This window comes from Anolis carolinensis, chromosome 2 (genome assembly GCF_035594765.1).
Source record: "Anolis carolinensis isolate JA03-04 chromosome 2, rAnoCar3.1.pri, whole genome shotgun sequence".
NCBI lineage: Eukaryota > Metazoa > Chordata > Lepidosauria > Squamata > Dactyloidae > Anolis > Anolis carolinensis.
This window is the reverse complement of record NC_085842.1, coordinates 221,966,072-221,982,581: the sequence shown is the minus strand read 5'-3', so window position 1 is coordinate 221,982,581 and position 16,510 is coordinate 221,966,072.

Sequence of the window (16,510 nt, the reverse complement as noted above, 5' to 3'; positions counted from 1 at the left end):
CCTCAAGACACCGGAGATGGAAGACAATCCTCCTCGAACTACGAGGGATCGCCTAAGTAATTTACATGTGTGTGTGTGTTTTCTTTCTTCTGGGAAACATCACATGAAGCAACAGATGACATATTCTACCAGTTAGTAGACAGGTCTATTAAGGGAATGTTTGGTGGGTTCAGGAAATATGGGAAGCATACATTAATTCTAATTCTAACCATAGTTCTTAACGTCATTGCCACCAGTACTCAGTTTTTTGGAATTTCAGTCAAGTCTGAAAATTCCACATAATTCAAGTTAACTTTTGTTTAATTCTGGAAAATAAAAGTCTATATTCTAAGTAAAAAAAAAAAATCACACAACACTCCCCCCCCCCCAAAAAAAAAGTTTGGGTCAACTTATTTATGGGTCAATGTAAGTACTGGACCCTAACTTTCTTCCCAAAGGAAAACACCCCTACTCTGAAGTGAGTGGCAAAAGGTGAGAGTTTAATTTGCCCTGAGAGAGCATAAAAGAAACACCAACCCCCTCTCTGCCATAGGACTGTTTCTAGCCTTTCTGAATGTCTGGGTGGGAATATGGTGGTGGCATCTGACCCCTTGAGACAGCAGTAGTGCTTTTCCCTCTCAGTGTGATGACCCTGAACCTATCCACAGGCTATATCAACATCCATAGTTTTAGCCCCAAAAGCTTCCCTCGAATTAAATTTCACCTAAGCAAATAAGGTAAATACAAAAATTAAGAAGTTAATAATTGAAAAAAAAAGGAAGCTCCCTTGTACCAGGTAAGGCTATTTGTTCTTCAAGCACAATGCTATCTGTTCTGTTTGGTAGCTGCTCCTGAGAAATCCATCAACTTTTATACATTCCTTTTAAGGGGTACCATGGATGGAACCTAGAATCCCTATGCATTCTATCTCAAGCTTTGACCCATAAAATGTATTTTGAGTATAAAAAGAAGGTATTTGACAAAGAGCCAACTATTTATGTAAAACAGCATTAGAGTTCCTTTATTGTATGCCGCCAGTTTTCTTTCCATAAATGAAATCTCATGGTCGAGTAAAGAAATGGTTTTTTTTTTTGCAAATTATTTTCTCTTGCTACCTTGTTTCATCTTTCCATTCTATATCTAAATAAATAAATAAATAAATACATATATATGGATGATAACTAACCTTTCTCCACCTTTGCAATGAATCGCCCTTGGAAATGGCCGATGGAGGGGTTGCTATGATACTGCTTTGAAACTGCTTTCAGGCTGTAGCTTGGAGCCTTATTTAAATAAGAGATGTTGAGGCAAATAGCAGCTCAGAATCCAAACAATAATTTGAAAGTCGGAGACGGGGAAGCTAGTCTCAAAATATGATGTTTGCTGGAGAATTTTTAGCACAACAATAAATACAGAGTATATTGCAGGGGAGACAGAAATTAGATTTTTTCCAACTAACATGGTTTAGAACATGATTAATAATGCAATTATATGCATATTTAATAAAGATGAATTAAAGAATTAAAGACAGCTTATTTTCAAGCCAATTTGCTGTATTTTTGATTCAGGAATAAAGATATTTTGATGTGTGAGATAGAACAGCAAATGGCATTTTCAATCTGTCCAGTTTACAACTATCCAAATGGCAGTCAAGCTATTTTGACAAAAGTCACAAGTTACTCTTCTCCATCCTGAAGTAAGAAATGCAGCAGTGACAAAGGCGAGAAGTAATTAATTTGCTTCCCTTATATGACACTCTTAGATGAATATAGATCTCATCTCAATTGATGTTTTTCATTTGGCTTTTTTTTCTTTAGTTCTGCAAGATACTTACATTCTATGAAAGAAAAAAGAAATACATTTTAGTTTTTTTCACATACAGTCTGCCCTCCACATTCACTGGGGTTAGGGGCATAAAACTAACACAAAAGTGAAAAGATCATGAATTAAAAATCGGTATTTTCCCCCATAAGAGAACACCTCTTTAGAAATATCTAAATTCCCCAGTGCACTTTTGGAATTGCACTGAAGAACCTAGAGATTTCTTGAGAAGTTTTCTCTCTAGGAATTATTAGGTTCTCCAGTACAATTCTATGATCAACTTTCACAGAGTTGCATTCAAGGGTCTAGAGATTATTAGACAGAATGTTTAATCACTTTGAAAATGTCAAAACTGCAAATGTGGAAGAGTGACTGTACAAACATGCAATATAAATTGCAACATGCACACACAAAATTGGGTCTTTTGTAAAGGGGTAATGCTTTCTTAGCACTCTAAGAATGGAAAACAGAGGAGGGATTAATGGTTTCAACCTGTCATGAGGCACCAGATACTGATTTGAGGAGCAGTGCTTATAGCCTCAGCCTGTCTGCCCCTCACTGTCATTCTTTTCACAATTCTAGGCAATTAATGATAATTTTGCTGAGGCTGGGTAGGATTTTTCTCCTTCCTTTCCAGCAGACTTCCCCCCTCCCCTGTGTTGTTGTGCATGGATTATGGGTAACTGGTCTTGGATATTGTAATTCAATAGAAGGTCAATGGCAGGTAGTTGGTGGAGTCTGAAGGAGCAACAAGGTTGAATACCCCTGGGCACCAATTTGGTGAACATCTTCAAACTTACTTCTTTCACTTATGTAGCATGTGGGAAAAAGAAATCATTGGGAATATCTTCCATTTATGTTACGTAACAAACGAATTCATGAAATTCCTCCTCAAAGGTAGCAATGAGCAAGTTCAGCAATGTTCTTCTCACAAAATTTCACACACAAGAAATAACTAGTTTATAGGGAAATAACCACCACTACAAATTTCATTAGGAATATTCTAGGCTGCATCAATAAGAAATTAAAGATAGGTTAATTGTACCACTCTTTTTCTGCTTTGGTCAGACATCACTTGGGATAGATTGCTGAGCACCACAATTCAAGAAGTAAAAGCCACAACATGCTCAGAGGAAAGTGACCAAAATGGTAAAAGTCTGGAATCTATGTCCTATTAGGGCTGGCTTAGGGAACTGCATATGATAATACAGTAGAGTCTCACTTATCCAACACTCGCTTATCCAACATTCTGGATTATCCAACACATTTTTGTAGTCAATGTTTTCAATATAACGTGATATTTTGGTGCTAATTTTGTAAATACAGTAATTACAACATAACATTACTATGTATTGAACTGCTTTTTCTGTCAAATTTGTTGTATAACATGATATTTTGGTGCTTAATTTGTAAAGTCATAACCTATTTTGATGTTTAATAGGCTTTTTCTTAATCTCTCTTTATTATCCAACATATTCGCTTATCCAACGTTCTGCCAGCCTGTTTATGTTGGATAAGTGTACTGAAAAAGAGAAGGTGATGAGACTAGCCATGTTTTCATATTTGAAATGATTGTCACATTGAAATTGGAGCTAGGGTGTTTTCTGTTGCTTTGGAGATTAGGGCATAAAGCAATGGATTCAAACTGAAGGAAAAGTGATTCCATCTAAATACTGGCAAGAGCTTTGTGATGGTAAAATATGTTTGACAGTGGAATACATTGCCTTGGAGTCTCCTTCCCTGGAGGTTTTTAAACAGAGGCTGGACAACCATTTGTCATGAGAGCTTTGATGGTTTATTCCTGCATGGTAGGAGGTTGGACTGGATGACCCTTGTGATCTCATCCAGCTCAAATGAATGACACTTTGCTGCAGCATGCTGATAGCAATTTCCAGGCACAGTCAAATTCAGAAAAGTCTATGGAAGAGGTACAGATGCTGTAAATCAGACCTGTATCCAGAATAACTAGTGTAGAAAGTCCATTTTCTCATCCAGCACTGTAAGATTTGTCATGAATGTGGGAGGGTATCATGAACTGCCATACACATTAACAGACCAATGGATTTGCCTGAGGGAAGTTGGTTGACAGAATGACAAGTCTGATTAGGCTAACCCTCTAAGAAATCTATGACTTCAGGCATGTAACCAACTTTATGGCTTGAGGCATGTGCTCCATTCTATTATGCCCAATTATTACATTCCTTTGAACTTCATGTAAATATTCCTACTGCATTTACTCTGCCTCAGGGTGCTAAGGGATCATGAACAAGAATAGCTAAGCTCTTTACTTTGTGCCACTATGAAAGTTAGAATGCTGAATCCATAACAAAAATAGTGGGGTGCTCAACCGGAACTTGAAAACAACAAATTCATTTCTCGCAGCAGGTTACTTTTTAGTTAAGGCAACAAAACTGGACATCAGTCCTGAATTAAACCAAAATATAATTCTTTCCAGGCGTAGAATAAGTATCATTTATTTTTTTTGGCATGTAATGGAGAAAAGTAAGTCTAAAATGCTCTCAACACTGTATTTATTAACAACTAAAGAGGACCTTGAGAGAAAGCTACCAGGCAAAGATGAGGATCCAAACCAGAGAAATTTCCAAACCAGAGCAAATAAGTACATGTCTACATCTAGCCAGAGATTGGTTAGTTTTGTTGATGAGATCTACCAGATTTACACACACCTCAATGCCTATGGTTTTAAAAAGATGAGATCTATACCAGCTCCCAAGGTTGGTTTCCGAACCAACTCCTAGATTCTGTGACCAAAGGAGGTTGCTGGAAGAATACTGTTCCTTTCATAAAAATGCCCTTCAAAGGTCATCAGTGAGGAACAGAGCCTTTCCACACTACTTTCTGAGTCATATGAACAAGTAGTTAAAACAAAGCCAAACTCTCATATTTGCATTTTTCTTTTTTACATAAACAAAGGTCTCATGCTAGTTAGATTAATTCAGTGGCTTTGCCAACTCTGCAGACAGAATACTTGTATGGAGATGCAATGTTGTATCACCATGTAGCCAATGCACGTAACCCAAAGCTCAAAGCGAGTTATTTATTAGCCAATTAACCTCATCAAGACACACATAATAAAACAGCATACAAAATACATCTGGTCCAAATAAAAATATACAAACAGAGAAAGTATCTTACAATACAACATGAATGTAAATAGATACAGTAGAGTCTCACTTATCCAAGCTAAACGGGCCGGCAGAAGCTTGGATAAGCGAATATCTTGGATAATAAGGAGAGATTAAGGAAAAGCCTATTGAACATCAAATTAGGTTATGATTTTACAAATTAAGCACCAAAACATCATGTTATACAACAAATTTGACAGAAAAAGTAGTTCAATACGCAGTAATGTTATGTTGTAATTATTGTATTTACGAATTTAGCACCAAAATATAATGATATATTGAAAACATTGACTACAAAAATGGCTTGGATTATCCAGAAGCTTGGATAAGCGAGGCTTGGATAAGTGAGACTCTACTGTAAATGGTAACCATTAGGCTTGAGCGATCCATGAAAAAATTGATTCTAAACTCGTTTCAAAAGCAGGGGGCGCCAGCGTTTCGTTTCTGATGTCATTTCCGAATTTTGCCCCCCCAAAAAATTCGAAATTAACGAAAATTCGTTATTTTCTAAATTAATTCATTAATGGCGGACGCGCATGCGCAATTCCCAAAAACAGCACAGAGGGAGAGGACTTTACAGGACTCTCCCACCCTCATTTTTTGAGTGATCTTCTTCAAACTTGGTACAGTGGTAGAACACATTTAACACTGATAGCTCACCAAAATTTGGAACGTTTCCCTTATCCTCTGATTTTTGGCGAATTTTCATAGCTTTTATAATAAACCATTTTTTAATAATTGCAGAAATCTGTTCCTGGTTTGAAAGTCTTATTTCCTGTTAAATTGGGTTGTCTTTACTGTGAAAGTCATTGTTCTACTTCAGAAACTTTGTTTTTGTGGCTGAAACTTTGTTAAATTGGTGTGTGTGTGATATATACTGTGTATATATATATATATATATATATATATATATATATATATAGTCCCTGCATATGTGTGTGTGTGTGTGTATATATAGGTAAAGGTAAAGGTATCCCTTGACGTTAAGTTCAGTCATGTCTGACTCTGGGGGTTGGTGCTCATCTCCATTTCTAAGCCCAAGAGCCAGTGTTGTCCATAGACACCTCCAAGGTCATGTGGCCGGCATGACTACATGGAGTGCCATTACCTTCCCGCCACAGCGGTACCTATTGATCTACTCACATTGGCATGTTTTCAAGCTGCTAGGTTGGCAGAAGCTGGAGCTAACAGCGGGCACTCACTCTGCTCCCGGGATTTGAACCTGGGACCTTTCGGTCTGCAAGTTCAGCAGCTCAGTGCTTTAACACACTTCGCCATCGGGGCTCATGTATATATAATATACATACACATACACACAATGTGGAGAATATGTGGAAAGGTAGATAGATAAGTTGGGAGCCACAGCGAAGGCACCTTCCTGGGAGCAAGGTCTAATAATAATAATAATAATAATAATAATAATAATAATAATAAAAAAATCCCTTACAATATCCAAGATACAGAATCTTGGGAGGTTTAGTTTGATATGGTACCATTATTGGCAGAGAAAGCTAAGCTGTAGGAGTTGAAATCCAATCATTTATCCTCCCTATAGAATCAATTTTATATGCATTTTTAGCTACAGAAAAGCTAAAATCAGGACAGTAAAAGAACAACACCCAGAAAATGGGAATTCCAGACAGGAAACAATCAGGGCCAGCTAATACCTCCCAACAAAGGATTCCCCCAGGTAGGAAGCAGCCAGGCTTTGAAGCTGCAAGGCTATTCAATGCTAATCAAGGTGACCAATTGCAACATTCACACTTGCCTCCCACAGACAAGAGTTCTTTCTCCCACCCTGGACCTTCCACAGATATATAAACCCCACTTGCCTAGCTTCGCACAGACGTCAAAACCTCACCGCCGGGCCCCTCTCTGTCTCTCTCGGTCTCTCCATCCGCCGCCTTCCCGCCTCAGAGAGACACCAGGCCTGAGCTGAGACGAGGCGGCGGCGGCGGCCATTTCCCCCCTCCGTCTTCCTCCTCGGCCTCCTTCCCCCTCGCCCCCTCCCATTGGCTGAGCCCGTGACGCCCCTTTTGCTGAGGGGCAAAATTAAAGGGCCTGAATGGTGGGAGTTTGGGTGATTTGCAAAAGCTTTTTTTTCTAACGAAAAAAACGACGACATAACGAAAAACGGCCTCTCGCGATTCGAAACCGCGATATCCAGACGTGTGGACAATCAAGGCCGTATATTGCTTCAAAACAAACGAAAGTAACGAATTAATAACGGGTAACGGGGAAATCGAATTATTTGAGCAAGCCTAGTAACCATGTATATCTCGTCCTAGGTGAGTTATAATAACCCAACTTCGGCTTGCTGTCGAATTGTAGAGGCTGATGCTTACCTGATAACTTGAGTTTTTGGCATATCCTGTCTTTATGCTTTGTAGGATACCTGGAAAAAATGAGAATGTGTGGCTGTATTTAAAATAATTAGCCATATGGACTAAATGTGAGTCATATAGACACATTACTTTTCACATCCTCCCAGTAACATGAAGTCTTCAGTCTGTTGTTGTTTATTCATTCAGTCGCTTCCAACTCTTTGTGACCTAATGAACCAGTCCATGCCAGAGCTCCCTGTTGGCTGTTGCCATATCCAGCTCCTTCAAGGTCAAGCCAGTCACTTCAAGGATAACATCCATCTATCTTGCCTTTGGTCGGCCCTTCTTCCTCTTTCCTTCCATTTTCCCCAACATCATGATCTTCTCCAAGTTTTCCTGTCTTCTCATTATGTGGCCAAAGTACTTAATCTTTGACTCTAATATCCTTCCCTCTAGTGAGCAGTTGGGTATTATTTCCTGGAATACGGACTGGTTTGATCTTCTCACTGTCCAAGGCACTCTCAGGATTTTCCTCCAACACTACAGTTCAAAAGCATCTGTCTTCCTTTACTCAGTCTTCCTTATGGTCCTGCTCTCACATCACATCCATAGGTTACTACAGGGAATACCATTGCTTTCACTATGCAGACCTTCATTGCCAGTGTGATGTCTCTACTTTTCACTATTTTATCATGATTGGTCATTGCTGTCATCCCAAGAAGTAAACGTATTCTGATTTCCTGAATGCAGTCTGTGTCTGCAGTAATCTAGAAATACAAACTCTGTCACTGCCTCCATGTTTTCTCCCTCTATTTGCCAGTTATCAATCAGTCTGGTTGCCATAATCATGTTTTTCTTAATGTTTAACTGCAAATTTCCAACAGATTAATCCCGAGAAGCTGTGTCTCTATAAAGAGAAACAGGTTCCCCCACAACTATCTTACAACTCATTAACTTAAATCAGATTGTGTCCTCCAAATAACTAGAGGTGATGCGCAAAAGAGCAAACAGGCTTCTGAATATATGTGATGAATTTATGGCAAACCTCACAATGCTCAGCTCATACACTTAGCCACCCTATAGTAATTGTATAGATCGATAACAGCAACTACAAACTAGTTTACAATACTTGGTGGGTGTAAATCGATGTTTATATGTCCAGAAGGTAAATTATAAAACTAACAGGAAAATGAAATAGTGCAAAGAGAGAGAGAAAGGCAGAAGAAACAAATTTCTTAGTCAAATTCTGCTTCTTCAAACATTGCTCATTAGGTTCTTAATTAACCATATCTCACAATGAAATAATTATATCAAATAATTATACCAACATACCAAACAGAAGAAATATTGTGACCTCATTGGAACAATGCAATTGTTGCCTCTCTATCTTCAGTTTTTGTTTTGTTTTTACAAGTCTATTTGTGTTCCTTCCACTAATGATACAAACGTCATTCCCAAGTCAGTTACAAGCTTGTTAGTCTTGCCCTCCCTTTAGAAAGACAAATCTTTGATTGTTATAATAAGCATATTGCACAGGGAGCAATAACTTCATTTAAGTCAGTTAAATTCTTCATAAAGCTCAAATTCTCATAAAGCTTACTGAAAGCACTGATTGAAGCAAGTCACACAGGAGCACGGTGAGAAATGTCACCTAATTATTTAGTGTCTCTTAAGAAGCAATATAAGATGCACTAATGCCTTTGTTCCCTGAAGAAAACAAAACAGTTTTATTATTAGTTTCAGCCTTGTACATATAGTATTTGTCCAAGAACAGCTATTGCAAATATTATTTTAGGATGTAGTTGTATTACCAGGCAGGCCCAATATACTTTAAAGGCACCAGATCCTTTCTGATCTTGGAGATTGAGCAGAGTCAGTCCTAGGGCGCTTCCAGACAGCACCAAACCACTGGTTTTAAACAGGGGCAAAAAATCCCAGGACTTCAGAAGAGGTCCACGTATAGACCTGTTAGTCCTGGGATTTATGCCTCTGTTGTCCAGATTTCTTGCTTTGTTCTGAGATGTAAAGGCTTCCAAGATAGATGCCATGGGACTTCTGTCAGAAACCTCGTGGTTTTTTTAAAATGGCAAGATGCGGATATGCGGATCCCTGCAAAAGTTCTGTTCATTGTCCTGGCCAGAGAAACTGTCCCCCTCCCCCAGATGTTTCATGAAGTATCTCCCACACAGACAAACCTCATGGGGTAGGACCACTACTGCCCAAGTCAGCAGTACACAATCAAACAGGAACACACACTTTTAAACCAGAACTTTGTCATTATTGACTATTTTTACAGCCTGGTTGCCTGGCCATCTATCCAGATAAATTTGGTTGTGTTCTTGTTGCATTGAACAACAGTAATAAGTTTTTGCAATGCCATTTACTCAACCGTACACATGTTGTTAGCATACACTCAATGAGGAACCACATGCATAACAGCAATCCTGGCACAAGTACACCACAAAACCTATCTGTACAGATGGTCATACAACAAGGTCTGAGTAATTACAGTAATGGTGGCATTCTGTTGCTGGTTTGAAAGTGTCTGTTCCTGTGTCATTGTGTACTACTTAATGTGAAAGTACTTGTTGCATCCCAGGAACATTATTTTTCTGCCACAAACTTCATTAAACAGGTGAAGGATAAAGTTCCTCTTCCCAGGACAAAGTTTTTGCCTTCTGCTCAAGTGTAACCTTCTTTTTTAGGAACCAACCAATCAGGAACAAGCATCTAAAACCCGGGAACAAACCAAGATTTTAAAAATCACATTATTTCCAATTGCAGGGACATACAGACATGCAAAGATCTGGATATTTGGCTTAAAATGGCGATATTCCCACACCTGGAAATCTCGTGTTTTTTGTCTTTTGTAGTAGTTGCTTCTGGGTTTACAGGAAACGGCATCTGGCCACCCTCCTGTTTGCTGCGGAAGCTCCTGGGATAAAGGTACCGCCTGGACGGGCCCCTAGTTTGTACTTGAATAGTATCACTAGGCTTTGTGTACCCCATTGCATTGAGTAATTATTTCACCTCCAGTCAGCCAGCCATTCAACAGTTCCAGTGAATGAGAGCCACCATCAAAAGGAGGGATCCAGTTTTGGTTGTCTCCCAGCCTGCCTCCAGAACAAAGTCAGTAGCAAGAGGGGGGCAGACCAGACCCTCCCAAGGGATCTCTATGACCTGAGGAAGTGGGGAAAGGAAGAACATTGGAGAGAAGGAGGAAGATGCTGTCAAATCTCTCCTCTCAAAGCAGGTAGTGTTACATACTGTGTGCTCCCTCCCTCCCACATTTACAATGTACATCCCTGGAGAAAGAGCAAGAGTGTGAAGAGTGGCAGAAGGAGAAGCAGCATCATGTGGGGAGGAGCACTTGCCCTTGCCCTTGCAACTCCTCCTGGTTGGTATGACACACCACTGCTTGCCTTCCTTTCTTCTGACTATCCTGGGATGCACTCAAATCCAGGCAATCATACCTGGAAGATCCATAATGGTTCTCCAAGAGATGATATCCACCATCAGTCATAGTGGATTGATGCTAGAGACAACCTGATTGGCAGATGGATGCAGCTAGGGATTCTTGAGATGGGCAGTAAGCAACTGCCTCATCAGGTGTAACCCAACTTTCATGACACAAATACCTAGTGTTTGTATCTATGGCACTGATTGCTTTTTCAGTTTGAATACTCTGCTTGAGAAATTCTCTACTGACCCTCATATTTCTGAATGAACACTAGTTCTTTTTTTCCTTTGTAGAAAAAGGACATAGAAGCAGCCAGCATATAAGGAGTAGTTGATTGATCGTGTCAGGAGCAACCTGAGTTGCTTCTGGAGTGAGAGAATTGGCCGTCTGCAAGGACGTTGCTCAGGGGACACCCGGATGTTTTGATGTTTTACCATCCTTGTGGGAGGCCTCTCTCATATCCCCGCATGGAGCTAGAGCTGATAAAGGGAGCTCATCCACGCTCTCCCCGGGTGGGATTCGAACCTGGCAGCCTTCAGGTCAGCAACCCAACCTTCAAGTCATGAGGCTTTTATCCCCTAGGTCATTGGAGGCACCGGAGCTGATTGATAAAAATACAACAAAATATCTGATGCTTCTGATTTTTATAACTCCATACAACAAAGCAGAAGATATTCTGGTTTTGGAGAATGTATGCATTCTCACCCAAGAGGAAAACAATTAAGGACTTCTACCCCACATGTACAGAGAAATCCTTGGTCTGCTTTCTCACAGGTATATTCCAATGTATTCAGTAGTGCTTATTCCCAATTATAGAATTGCAGTCTTTTTTGTTGCAAGTGATTGAAATGTTTATAGAATGTTATTTATTTTTATTTCATATTCATCCTGTTATGACAACTTACACTACTCAAGCACCTGCTGCAGATGTCTTATCATCACATTTGCCAGGCTGTTCTGTTTTAAATCTTGCTGATATTTCTGATCCCTGATGTATATATTAATTTGCAGTGTTACACCTGTTGGCTTGAACTGCACCTGTTATTGTGCTTAATGTTACTCACTCCTCATTACCATATAGCTGACTCAAACAACCAAAGGACATCTGGTAGAGTGCTTCCTCAGACTTGTGCAGGCCCCTAGAAAACCTCTTTGTAATTGCAAAAACCATCCAAGTTAATTTTAAGTCAGAGCTTATTCCCACAAATGAAATACTGCTTATTGAGGTCCTCATTTGGTTGATGTTTTCATATTCAGATTTGTATCTTGACCTGTCTTAAGTTTAGTTAAACATCAACTAAACTTCAGCAGCTCTGAACCAGTCCAATGGCTGCATGGTGGTGGCATGAACAAGTAGAGGCAAGATCAGTTCACTGCTGCTTGCCTGCCACTCAATTCTTGGTATCCAGTGGGCACAAAAATTGCACCAGACACATCTTGGTACATGGAATGATGATATCCAGAGTGCTGGGAAAATGGGGAAAGGGGGGGGAGAGGAGGAATCCCCCTTCCTCTCCTGCATCCCCCGATCCTAGATGTATTAGGATAGATGATACATCCAGTATTTTTCCAAATTAGCCTAAACTATTGAACTATGTGTTGTGTTTATTCTATTCCTAATACATCATGTATTAGGAACAGAATAAACACAACACATAGTTCAATAGTTTAGGCTAATTTGGAAAATGATACTGGAGTAGAAGTGAGATCATGAGGGGGTGGGAATAAAGAAAAGAAGAAAAACTTTCCTAAGCCCAACATCAATCAAAGAATACAAAGTGTGAGTTTTGGAACAGAACAATGCTGAGGAGAAGTGGTTTAATTTAATCGAACATCTCAAAGCAACTAGGATCTTTTAAAGTAGGTGTCCTCTCTTCCCAACTTGGGCTTATATGGAAGCGGAGTGTTTAAAATTTCTGAGGATGAATGTATATTGTGACTCTCTTCAGCAACTTCTCCATTCATTGTAATCACAATGGGTTTCTCTTGTATATAATTGAGTAGAAATCTCATTGTTGCTCATAAAATGCTATGCCCTTGAATAATTCAGTGAAAAGTGTTCATCAGCCTTCTTTCTCTCTTGTCATTTCTTCTCCCTTGGTTCTCCTTCTTTTCATTGTTTATTTTTGAGGTTTGTCTCTGTTGATCTTCATTCTTTTTTCACCCATTTCTTTGCACAACTTTTCATAGTGCCCTTGAAGATAAGAAATGTTGCATTTCTTTCTTCAAGTAATCCCAGTCTGTGGTAAAAATGTTGTCTTGTAAAACAAGCTTTTATTATTGGGTTACCCGGATGGAATAAAAAGAAGTATGATAGGATTGCTTCTGTCAAAGATATATACTGTGACCATTTTTAATCTTTTAAGGAATGCCATTCTGGGGAGGCATTACAAAATAAGACTATACCATTGCTGGGTAAAAACAGGATTTGAATGAATTTCAGCTGCCTTCTGGGATAATAGTAATAATAATAAAACCTACTTCATGGCTCACACTGCTATTGCTGTAAAGAGAAAGTAATAATTCATTTCCAGAAAAAAGAAATGTTCAGTAAAATGGGAGGTGACAGTATCTGACCAAATATTAGAAAATCGGTGAACAGGCTGAGGGAATTAGAGCAGAACCTTGTAGGCTCAAGTGTTCTGAATATTTCTTTACAAAACAGGCAATAAATGGGAGATGAGCCTAAAGCAGAATACCTACGTGAACATTCAAGTGAATTTGACTACAACTTCCATTGGCCAAACCCATGGAACTGATGATGAAGTCTGAGTTGCCATCCAAACATGTCTTAAGAGTCAGGTATACTCCCATCTCTCATCTAAAGAACTGGTCAAATCGGAAATCTTAGAAATATGTGGTGGTTCATGATTTCCTTAGATTCCATGATTATAACAATTTTCAAACATCTGGATTATGAAAAACATCATGAAAAATGCAAACAAAGCAAACACAAATAAGAATCAAGTCACAAAACTAAATACCATATCCCTTAAAGATTAATGTTATTGTGTTCCTTCAAGTCATTTCTGATGTATTGGTAATGATCCAAAGATAACCCTATCATGGGTTTTTCTTGGCAAGATTGGTTTGGAGGACATTTTGCCATTCCTTTCTTCTGAGGCAAAGAGACTTTCCATGGATGAGCAGGAATTCAAATTATAGTCTCCATGATCTTAGTCCAATGTACAATCCAATATACCACATTGGCATTTTACTATACTTTTTTGTAGGAGCTCGATTCAATTTTTTCTAAATTTATAAAGGTATATAATTCCTAGCTTGAGGAAAAACCCATTGAGAAATCACATGCCTCCACTATAGCTGATGTTACTTAATTACATCTTTCACATTCACTATTCTATTTTCATGCATTGTAGAGAGAATTCAATTCATTTTACTTCTGAATGTATACATATAGGTTCAGGCTTCAAATTGCTACCTCAATGTGTTTTGATCAAGTATGATGACAACCCTATACACTTTTACCAAGAAAATGGCTGATTTTCCTTTTATATAACTCTCACACATAATCTTTTAAAGTAGTGGGAATTTTAATACTGGACTGTATCCAGTATTAAATATGATGCATCAATATTTATCTAGATTGGGCTTTTGCATTTATTAAAAAATTAAAAAAGGAAAGGTCTATGAAATTGTAATTGAAATGTTATACATGGGTGAAATATTCCTTACTAAGAGAGCTAAGTAGATAGCTCTGGCCCCTTCTACACTGCCATATAAAATCCACATTATCTGTTTTGAACTGGATTATATGGTAGTGTAGACTCATACAATCCAGTTCAAAGCAGATAATGTTGATTATCTGCCTTGACAATATGGGTTATATGGCAGTGTAGAAGGGGCTCTGTAGAAGGTAGAATGTGTAAATGTGAAGGAAGCATTCCATCTGACTTTTAACATAGATTTTCCCCAATCTTTACTTTCTAGAATAAAAATGGATAGGACTGCAGGTGTAAATCTTTATTTGGGTTTGATTTCTGTCATTCAAAGATGCATAATTTCAAAAGCTTTCTCTTTCTTAGGCTGGATCTACACTGCCATATAATTCACATTATCAAAGTAGATAATCCACATTATCTGCTTTGAACTGGATTATTTGAGTCTATATAATAGATAATCTGGATTTTATAAGGCAGTGCAGATGGGACCCTACCCCCTTTCCTTCCTCTTATCCTTCTTCACAAACTAGACAACATGGAAGGAGGTTGATGGGGGAAGGAGATGGAAGGAGACAGCCATCCCATGTCCCCAGGCCACCTGAGCCCATGAAGAATGGGATAGTTGTCAGGGCACCCTAACTCCTGGTGCAGGATTTCGGTTTCCCCCTGAATTATTTTAACCCAGAGCACAGTTGCATGAAGATGTTTTCCCAGGGTTCATCTGGATCAACCTGTATGTGTTTTGTGGCTGCCCACAAATTTATATGACCCTACACTGACAAAAATTGTCACTGTAGATGGGACCCTGTTTACAACTGAAACCTCGGTCTACAGGTTCAAAGCTGAATCCAGAAGTACTGGTACCTCCAAACTCCTAGCTTGCATTTTCAGGGAGAGTGTAACCCTCATCTAACAATGACTGAATTATGTTTTCCAGGTATGTGTTTGGACTTAATAGAAACATCTTTGTCTTAAGCTTCAATTAGTTTCCATCATACAGTCCTTTACATTTGTCAGGCACTGATGTATCACAGGAACAGTTTCCTTGGAATTAGGTGGAAAGAAGAACTACAGCTGGGTGTCAACAGCATACTGGTGACACCTCACCCCAAATCTCTGGAGACCTCTCCTAGCAGTTTCATGTAGGTATTAAATAGTATGGGGGAAAAGGCTGAACCCTGAGAGACTCCACAGGCCAGTGACCAAGGAGTCAAACAGGGATCCCCAACATCATCTTCTGAGACTGTCTCTCCAAGAAAAAAATGGAGACATTGAAGAATAGTACCTCCAAGTCACATTTCAGAGAAGTGACTAAGAAGGATAACATGGTTAAGGTATTGAAAACCACTTAAAGGTCTAGCAGAACCAAAAGGGACATACTCTCCTAGCTAGTTCCCTATGAAGGTCATCCACCAAGTTGGTCAAAGTTGTTTCTGTCCTCTAATCAGGTCTGAAACCAAACTGAAACGAATCTAGGTAATCTTGTCTCATCCAGGAACCCCTGGAGATGAGAAACCACCACACACTCTAGGTCCTTGCCCAGAATTAGTAGATCGGAGACTGGCCTATAGAACAGTAGGATCTAACGAAGGTTTGCTTAGAAGAAGTCTAATTACAGGCTCCTTCAGGCATGCTGGGGCCTTTCGGTGATGCAAGGAGGCCTTAATCACTTGTGTGGAACCAACTTCCACCATCTCTCATATTTGGGAAGGCTGCCAGAGGCTGTTTGAGGTGGTGGTAGTAAAGCAGAGAAAGACAGATCTATGTTCTTCATATACCCAGAGAATGTCTCCATTCAGCTGTTTGGGAAACATAGGTGGCTGAATCAATATATACAAAATACTAAATGCATATGTTTCACTTTCAATTGAAAATAATGACTAGTACACAAAGGTGAATGCTTTTGGGAGAGAGAAGAGAGAATGACGTGCCTCTGTTTTGAGGACTTAATGGATGAGCTTTGAGTGTGGAAAAAAGAAAAATAAATAACTCAAAATTGTCATGAGACATTCAAGAACTGCCTGGGAGAAGCAGGAGCATGGAGCAGAATCAACAAAACGTTGAGACATCTGAGACACCAGAGAAATGTACTGATAA